We start from the raw sequence: 10586 nt of genomic DNA on the forward strand, positions 1-10586 counted from the left end.
TTTAACAGTCTGTGTTGTGGTGCAGTGGGTTAAAGGCGTACCAATTATGCCAGTTGCTGTGAGGCTTCTGTGCTTGATAGGGTTCGATTCTCCTGGTGGGAAAGTGTTCTAAGGTTGCATAACTTCTTTTGCATGTTTAGGCAAGTTGTGCATTAAGCATAGACACAGCGTTCTCCCATATTAACAGGAATTTGATGAAAGAACGTGAGTAGCCCCTAACTATGCTCTAGTTGCCCTTGGGAGGTAGTGATCTTTGGGGGGATTTAAATATCGCGAAACTAGCATCTCTTTTAAGGGTCTGAGGTGTGGTTACCAGGAATTTGATGAAAGAATGTGAGTAGCCCCTCACTATGCTCTAGTTGCCCTTGGGACGTGGTGATCATTGAGGTATTTAAATACCCAAAAAATACAACTATTTTAAAGGTCTGAGATGTGGTGCAGTAGGTTAAAGGCGTACTAGTTATGCCAGTTTCAGTAAGGCTTCTGTGCTGGCTAGGGTTCGAATCTCCTTGTGGGAAAGTGTTCTAAGGTTGTATAACATCTCTTGCATGTTTAGACAAGTTGTGCATTAAGCATAGACACAGAGTTCTCCCATATTAACAGGAATTTGATGAAAGAACGTTAGTAGCCCCTCACTATGCTCTAGCTACCCTTGGGATTTGGTGGTCTCTGGGGGATTTAAATACAACGAAATTACCATCTCTTTTATGGGTCTGAGTTTTTGTGAAGTGGGTTAAAGGCGTTCGAATTCTGCCAGTTGCTGTAAGGCTTCTCTGCTGGCTAGGGTTCGAATCTCCTGGTGGGAAAGTGTTCTAAGGTTGCATAACTTCTTTTGCATGTTTAGGCAAGTTGTGCATTAGGCATAGACACAGCGTTCTCCCATATTAACAGGAATTTGATGAAAGAACGTGAGTAGCCCCTCCCTATGCTCTAGTTGCCCTTGGGAGGTGGTGATCTTTGAGGTATATAAATACCCCAAAATTACCATCTCTTTTAAAGGTCTGATTTGTGGTGCAGTAGGTTAAAGGCGTACCAGCTATGCCAGTTGCTGTAAGGCTTCTGTGCTGGCTAGGGTTCAAATCTCCTGGTGGGAAAGTGTTCTAAGGTTGTATAGCTTCTCATGCGTGTTTTGGCAAGTTGTGCATTAAGCATAGACACAGAGTTCTCACATATTAACAGGAATTTGATGAAAGAATGTGAGTTGCTCCTCACAATGCTCAAGTTGCCCTTGGGAGGTGATCTTTGAGGGATTTAAATACCCCAAAATTACCATCTCTTTTAAAGGTCTGATTTGTGGTGCAGTAGGTTAAAGGCGTACTAGTAATGCCAGTTGCAGTAAGGCTTCTGTGCTGGCTAGGCTTCGAAATTCCTGGTGGGAAAGTGTTCTACGGTTGTATAACTGCTCTTGCATGTTTAGACAAGTTGTGCATTAAGCATAGACACAGAGTTCTCCCATATTAACAGGAATTTGATGAAAGAATGTTAGTAGCCCCTCAATATGCTCTAGCGGCCCTTGGGATTTGGTGGTCTTTGGGGGATTTAAATACAACGAAATTACTATCTCTTTTAAGGGTCTGAGTTGTGGTGCAGTGGGTTAAAGGAGTACCAATTATGCCAGTTGCTGTAAGGCTTCTGTTCTGGCTAGGGTTCAAATCTCCCGGTGGGAAAATGTTCTAAGGTTGTATAACTTCTCTTGCATGTTTAGGCAAGTTGTGCATTAAGCAAAGACACAGAGTTCTCCCATATTAACAGGAATTAGATGAAAGAACGTGAGTAGCCCCTCACTATGCTCTAGTTGCCCTTAGGAGGTGGTGATCTTTTCAGATTTAAATAACCCGAAATTACCATCTCTTTTAACGGTCTGTGCTGTGGTACAGTGGGTTAAAGGCGTACCAATTATGCCAGTTGTTGTAAGGCTTCTGTGCTGGCTAGGATTCGATTCTCCTGGTAGGAAAGTGTTCTAAGGTTGTATAAGTTCACTTACGTGTTTAGGCAAGTTGTGCATTAAGCATAGACACAGAGTTCCCCCATATTAACAGGAATTTCATGAAAGAATGTTAGTAGCCCCTCACTATGCTCTAGCTGCCCTTGGGATTTGGTGGTCTTTGGGGGATTTAAATACATCGAAATTACCATCTCTTTTATGGGTCTGAGTTTTTGTGAAGTGGGTTAAAGGCGTTCCAATTCTGCCAGTTGCTTATAGGTTTCTCTGCTGGCTAGGATTCGAATACCCTGGTGGGAAAGTTTTCTAAGGTTACATAACTTCTCTTGCGTGTTTAGGCAAGTTGTGCATTAAGCATAGACACAGTTCTCCATATTAACAGGAATTTCATGAAAGAACGTGAGTAGCCCCTCACTATGCTCTAGTTGCCATTGGGAGGTGGTGATCTTTGTGGGATTTAAATACCCCAAAATTATCATCTATTTTAAGGGTCTGAGTTGTGGTGCAGTGGGTTCAACCCGTTCTCACACAAGACAGCACATATATGACTTAATGCTTAAAGTCAATATGTTGAATATGAATTAGTAAATGTGATATATTCCACGTTACTTTTTTTTCCAAGGCCCAAACTCTTCCTCACGTACCAATTTACGTGTCACAGTACCCGTCCGTCAACATAGATAGCAGAATATTCGTGATTGGCTCAATTATAAGGAAAATTGTAGTTTTCAGGTCCCACATGGGTTGTGAAATTTATCTACTATTGTCCATGCTCTTAGAATATTACAGATCAGCTACTTCCTATTGAAGGCTCGTAGTTTTGTTTTGAGAAATATTAGTTGTTCTTAGTAAATTATAATAAGCACTAAAAATTATTACATAGAATAACAGTCCTTCACCAATTAATATTATATACCATAGTTTGTGCTTTACAAATCTTTAAAGGATGTTTTGTAGGAACGCTAACAGAAAACGATGTTACGTTGGAATGTCTATGGGGTAAACTACTGCAAACAGGACGGTATTGTGTCTACTATACCAACTATAGCTAGGATGGGTATATTGTCACCTACCGTTTGTTAGGTGGGAAAGGGGTCCAATACCACCCACAGGATGGGTATGAGGGTCACATCCACCCACAGGATGAGTATGGGGATCACATCCACCCACAGGAAGGGTATGGGGTCCAATACCACCCACAGGATGGGTATGAGGGTCACATCCACCCACAGGATGAGTATGGCGTCCACTACAACCCACAGGATGGGTATGGGGCTCCAACCACCCATAGAATGGGTATGGGGCTCTAACCACCCATAGAATGGGTATGGGGCTCCAACCACAAATAAAATGGGTATAGGGTCCAATAACACCCACTGGATGTGTATTGCTTCCATTGCCACGCGTCGAGCTCGAAAACCGCAGCATTCATCTCAGAACCATGCCTATTTCACACAGATTCCTTAATAAACGTAAGAGTTTTATATGTCACATGAAAGATAGAAATATAAGCTTCATTCTAAATACCTTACCATGAGCATATTTAAATTTAAAGCGAAGATACGTGTACTTTTATAATAGCCGAGCTTTAACCCCGGACAGATTGATCGACCGAGCAACTCTCTCTCAGAACAATGTTTATTTCACGTGAATTCGTTAATAAACATATATGTTTTATATGTCTCAAGAAAAGCAGACATATAAGCTTCACTTTAAACACTTTACCATGGACATATTTAAAGTTCTAATGAAGATACATGTATTTTAAAAATTACGGAGCTCCCACCCCGTACAGACTGAACGACAGAGCAACTCTCTCAGATCAATGTTTATTTCACGTAAATTCGTTAATAAACACAAATGTTTTATGTCTTAAGCAAGATAGAAATAAGAGCTTCATTTTAAATACATTACAATAGACATATTTATAGCTCAAGTGAAGATACATATGTTTTTATAGTAGCGCTCAGTAGCTTGTCGGGCATGGAGTGCAGACGCCTACGCACTTGCCGATATATTGTATAATTAACAAAGATACGCTAATAAAGCCTAAAATCTTATATGCCCCCAGAAAGATCGAGATATGAACATTATTATGATTTCACCAAATGAAATATATCATGTTAGAGAACAAAGATATATCAATTTTAAATTAAGTTTCGACTCTTGCTCGGGCGAGAGAGAGGGAGCGACTCTCGCCCCATCTATTGGAGATTCTGTCCACTAAAGACCCAAAGCAACTATTTATTTATTTATTTATTTATGCATATACAAGAATGTACATAAGGAATGTGAGGATACAATTATGGTAATTACAGTCTTGTAAAGCCACTAGCACGCGCAGCGTTTCGGGCAGGTCCTTAATCTAAGAAAATTTTAAGGAGGTAAATACTTGCAAAATTTATAGACAAAAAAATGATAACAGATTACATGGAATGAAAAAAAAAAAAAAAAAAAAGATGAGAGAAAATTATAGGTACAGTATATTAAAGCACATAGATAGCTATGATTGATTGCAATGACAGCTTAAAATGGTAGTTGACAACAAATTGGTAGGCACAATACAGCAGAAACAATATAAGATTGATTGCAATGACAGCTTGAATGGTAGTTGACAAAAATTGGTAGTCACAATACAGCATATGGCTAGCACATAAAAGAAGACAGCAATGAACACAATGATAAGGTTGTTTGATATTACATAAAAATTAGGAGATTGGGTACCACTAGGTACAGAGCAAATTTAAAGCTCAGTGTAGGAAACTAAATAGATGAAGATAGGTACTTTTTGGTTTTGCTTTTAAATAAGGCAAGAGTTTTACAGTTTTTCAATTCACTAGGGAGTGAGTTCCATAGACTAGGTCCCTTAATTTGCATAGAGTGTTTACACAGATTAAGTTTGACCCTGGGGATATCAAAGAGATACTCAAACCCTCCTGGCATTATTTAAGTAATGAAGTAATATGGTATATTTACTATAATGTGGGTGCTGAATGCAGAACATGAGAAAACATATATTTACTCCAAACTAATATAATTTCATTATGAAATAAGTAAATAAGTAGCATCAAAGGAAGTCGACGGTCCAAGCGTCAATGTTGTGGAGCGACTTATCCAAGATATATCGTTGTTTGGAAAGTGTTTGTTGGCATATCCAGTTGTCGCACTTCTCTGCACAAATTATCACAAATTTAAATTATAATGTTAACAAGTAGAATACGTATTTTTAATAAAATCTAACATAACTAGCCAGAAAACATTTAACATTTATTAAAAAAATATATGTTTGGAAGTTAAATCGACTTCATAGGACAATTGTTTTGTTATATCAACCAATATATCTTTGTTATATTGTTTTTGTTATATCAACCAATCCTTGTAAAAATTTATTGTATGTATGTACCTTACCTAAATAAAATTGTATTGTATTGTATTGTATATATACTCATTATTCGTTGACATGCGTTCGCTACTTAAACTACCATGTACTGTACTTATGTAAAATCTCCCATGTCAAGTTCAAGTTCAAGTATGTTTATTGAGATAAGCAATAAATACATCTCAAAGGGATAGAGTAGCTTAGGCTATTTCTACCCCCCCCCCCCTCTACTTCAAGTCCCTCAAGGGGCGCACAAATTCAGTGAGTACAAATAGACAAATAACATTACAAGAATCCCATTTAATCTCCCATGTCTCTTCGCTCATCTCACCGAACCCTACAGGCTCTGTGATATATTGTTTAATTAATTGAGATTCGCAAATATAGCTGATAATTGTATCTGTTAACAAAAAGGCAGAGCTTAGTTTAGTTCATTTATTATGCACCCCATACCCATCCTATGGGCGATAGTGGAGTGTTACAGAGGCACATAATGGGTTCAGGGACTGAGCCCCACAATTCATATAGCCAAGGAAGTTATAATCTTGATAAGCTAGTTACAAAAGTCAATGCACATTGTCACATCAACAATGGGCTCGAGACCGACCACAAGTACAGTTTATAATTTAAGCAACTGACATATATGGAGGGCTAGTGTCACAATTGATATGTTTATCCTACACATAACCCCCTCTCCCCCATCCAATGGGCAGCGGTGGATAGGTTACAATCAAGTCGTTTTTTGCTTTTTATTTAGAGATTAGATCTTATTGGGTGCGGAAAGATATTCATATTTTAAAGAAGGCTTCTTGGCTGATGCACTCCATTGATGGAAAATATACAACCTTTGAAAATCAATGTTAGTTTGATCTAGATATTGTAATTAACGCAGTTACCTTGTGTTATTCTTCACCTATATCTTTTTCTGGTTAATCCCTATTTACATTATGCAGTTCAGGTTTCGTCGCCAGACTATAGTTTTTAGTTTAGTTAATTTATCACATAATGGGTTCAGGGACTGAACACACAATATATTTATCTAAGCAAGTTACAATCTTGAGGAGCTAGCCACAAAATTCATAACACATCGTCACATCAACAACGTGGGTTCGAGATCGACCACAAGTACAGTTTCTAAATTAAGCAAATGCCATATGTGGAGAGCTAGTGTCACAATTGATATGATTGTCCTGCACATTTCCACAGTGGTTTGCTTGGGTTCTTTTAATTATCTTAGATACCATTGAAGAGAACCTCCTAGGTACTATAGTGTATATATGCTGGTAAGAAGTATAATTATCCTGAGAAATCGTGTAAATTATGTTGTACGAGTGCTTCCAGTTAAGTAACATAGTTCATTTGTGTGCGCGTGCTTGAAGAGGAAATGTTATCCCCCCCCCCCCCATTGTAAATATTTGTGGGTTTCAGACCATACGACCACGGCTTACCCTCGCCGCGGTCGAGGGTAAGAACACCGGATGTATACCCAGTATTACAAGTATACATTAGCAATAATAATTATGGAAAGTTCCTTCACCTATACATAGACAAGAGACTGAACTTCAGCACCCACATACAACACATAAGGGGATGCTCTGAGAGAGAGAGAGAGAGGGAGAGTAAAATTATCCACTGAGGTCTGATTAAGTCCTTTTGGGGACCTTAATCATTAGGACGTCCAATGATTAACGCAAAGTGAAGCGTATTCAGATGGTATATTGACAACATTCAGCATATCTCATAATGACCTAGTAGTACTTGGTGCACAAATACCTTTTCCAAAGGAATCGCAAAACATAATTAAACACAACTGTACCGTACAGTGTTATATATTTATTTCAGTTTGAACAATTTTTAACATTAACATTCCAACATTCATTTTAGCAAGTTCTCTCAGAATGACGTGTGGGTTAGCAATGTCAAAGGCTGACTTAAGATCTAGGAAAGTGGTATATGACCTATCAGTATGCAGGGTGAGGAATGTGGTAATACAGTGATGTACACTCTTTCCATGCGTAAAGCCATATATCTGGGGAGACAACATATTAATAATTTTGTAAAGGAGACGGTTGAGAACCATCCTCTCAAGACACTTATAGAGACAACTAGTGAGGGAGATTGGGCGAAAAGCACTCGGCTGGTGAGGTTTAGGAATGGGAATAATAACACTGTTGGTCCATGACTTAGGAAGCTCCCCAGTTACATAGCACATATTATACAATTGAAGAAAGGTATTCCCTGGAACTAGCAGAAGCATATGCAGTATGCCGTCAGTAACTCCATCCTCCCCGGGTGATGTAGCTTTGCCTTTATGTAGAGCAGAATCTAGTTCGTATTCAGTAAAAGCATGTCACAGTCATCCTCTTGATGACGCATGAAGTCAAGGAACCTTGCCGTATCAGTATATCTATCATTTAATTCATTCTGTGAGGGTAGAGGAAGACTGTCAAAGCTGGAAGTCGTGGCCCAAGCATCAACAAGCTCATTTGCTCTGTGCAGAGGATTAGGGTACGAGATCTCTGCAGCATTTTTCCCTTTGATCTTGTTGATATCCTTCCATGCCCGACTTAGTGGCGTGTGAGAATTGAGACCACGGACAAAAGTTTCCCAGTCTATCTGCCTCAGCTCCACCATACGTTCCCTGGCCTTAGCCAGAGCCGCTTGAAAGAGCCGAAGCATTTCAGCAGTGCGGGTCCTTCTACAAGCTAGTCCAATTATTCTGGCAGTGCGTTTTAGTGTCTGCAATTTAGAATCATTATAATAAACATAAGTGCTATGACCAGTGTAATTTGGGTTACGTGGCCTGGACGATGAATCAAGTGATTCTATAAACTGCTCGATAGTACCTGTGAGCTCATTGTTAAAATCTTCAACTGATGAAGGCTCAGATGAACTGCACCAATCTGACACATGAGCAACAAGATTGTCTCGTTGATCGATGGGCACAGCCAGCCTCTTCCGCTTGAACACTCCACCGGGAAGGATAGAGCTTCCAATGCTTACAGTGGTTAATATGGCCAGATGATCAGACGCCATAACTGGCACTATTGACGAGGCACACACGGTGTGAGAGACGTTGAAACCGAGACATAGACCAAGAATACCTCCGTAGATATTCGTCGGTTCAAGGTCACCCACAATCTGTGCATCATCGTGACTACCTAATAGTGACACCAGTTGGTTGCCGTTACGATTACTGAACTGCGAATTACCAATATTCCTATGTCTAGCGTTATAATCACCTCTAATGATGGTAGGCTCAGTCTGAATACAGATAGGAAGGTCAGCATAATTAAAGTTACAAGGAGTCGATTATTTAGTACATAGTTGTTTTTCTCTTAAACTGGATGATAGAGGGGGAGTCTTTAACGTGATTGGGAATACATACATACATACACATACATACATACACATACATACATACATACATACATACATACATACATACATACACACACGTCCAGTCAGCATATAGCTATTTCGGGACAAAATCCAATACAGTTTATATTGGTGAGACGCCACTGTGATGAGTTTAAATATCACAGGAACTGTAGGTTAATGTGTGACATAAGTGAGGTTAGATGAAGCATCTACAAGCTTCAGTTGGAGGCTGATGGAGTGTTGTGGAGGCTGCTGGTACTATGTCCAGATGTTGGAGGGTGGATTTGACTCTCCCACCCTCCCTACAACTCCCCCCTTCCCCCCACATTGACCGCAGTACGTCTAAGGTTACTTTCCACTCTCGCTTACCAAGGGTATAACCCCCGCCCCCCCCCCCCCCAACACACACACATGCATCAGATTCTTAACTTACAATATTTATGCAGGCGATGAGTCACAATAACGTGGCTGAAGTATGTTGACCAGACCACACACTAGAAATTGAAGGGACGACGACGTTTCGGTCCGTCCTGGACCATTCTCAAGTCTCACTATCGACTTGAGAATGGTCCAGGACGGACCGAAACGTCGTCGTCCCTTCAATTTCTAGTGTGTGGTCTGGTCAACTTACAATATTTATGATTTACCAATTTATGTTACTACACTGACTCTCAATTTCACAATATTGTATAAACTTTGATGAATCGCTCACCTATGGGTCATCCAATAATGTTAGCAGACTTCTAGATGTTACCACTGCTAGGTTTCGGCTCAGCTACAAGTACCTCTGGGAGTTTGTAACATCTGATGATGTAGATTTGACTAAATGTAAACTCTGTCAGCAGAACTATTCGCATACTTTGCGTCATTATATAATGGAATGTGAAAAATCGCGGAATTTAAAGATAACATCAATAGTGTCCATGAAATGTGTAAGTACTTCATTCATAATGATGTGCTGCCCGAAATCTTAGCGAAGTATCCAAAATTTGCTTACTGTAGGTAATGCATACACATGACTGTAAAGCTGCCGCCCAGTTGGGTGGGTGTGGAGCACATGACTGTAAAGCAGCCGCCCAGTTGGGTGGGTGTGGAGCACATGACTGTAAAGCTGCCGCCCAGTTGGGTGGGTGTGGAGCACATGACTGTAAAGCTGCCGCCCAGTTGGGTGGGTGTGGAGCACATGACTGTAAAGCTGCCGCCCAGTTGGGTGGGTGTGGAGCACATGACTGTAAAGCTGCCGCCCAGGTGGGTGGGTGTGGAGCACATGACTGTAAAGCTGCCGCCCAGTTGGGTGGGTGTGGAGCACATGACTGTAAAGCTGCCGCCCAGTTGGGTGGGTGTGGAGCACATGACTGTAAAGCTGCCGCCCAGTTGGGTGGGTGTGGAGCACATGACTGTAAAGCTGCCGCCCAGTTGGGTGGGTGTGCAGCAAGACTAGTAACTGTGTGACTCACCATAAATGTAAAGTGCCTTGTATAGTGACTGTTGTGAGCCTCTTGTTGAATCACTTGTGACACAAAAGATTACTGATGTGTGTATTTGTGGTGGTGATTAAATATGTATGTGTATGTATATATGTATACGTATGAATATGTACATGTATGCATAAGTATGTGTACATTAACAATTTTGTAACTAGCGTCAAAAGATTGTTATTTGCTTAGCTAAACGAACTAGAGGGTTCAGTTCCTGAACCGATTATGTGCCTCTGTAATCCTTTACACTACCGCCCACGGGATGTGTATTATGGGGTGCATAATAAAGAAAATGAATGGACTGAACCCAACAATTCATTTAGCTAAGCAAGTTACAATCTTGATGAGCTAGTTACAAAATTCACTATAAGTCGTCACATCATAAATGGGTTCGAGATGGACCACA

Source organism: Procambarus clarkii, chromosome 41 (genome assembly GCF_040958095.1).
Source record: "Procambarus clarkii isolate CNS0578487 chromosome 41, FALCON_Pclarkii_2.0, whole genome shotgun sequence".
Lineage (NCBI taxonomy): Eukaryota > Metazoa > Arthropoda > Malacostraca > Decapoda > Cambaridae > Procambarus > Procambarus clarkii.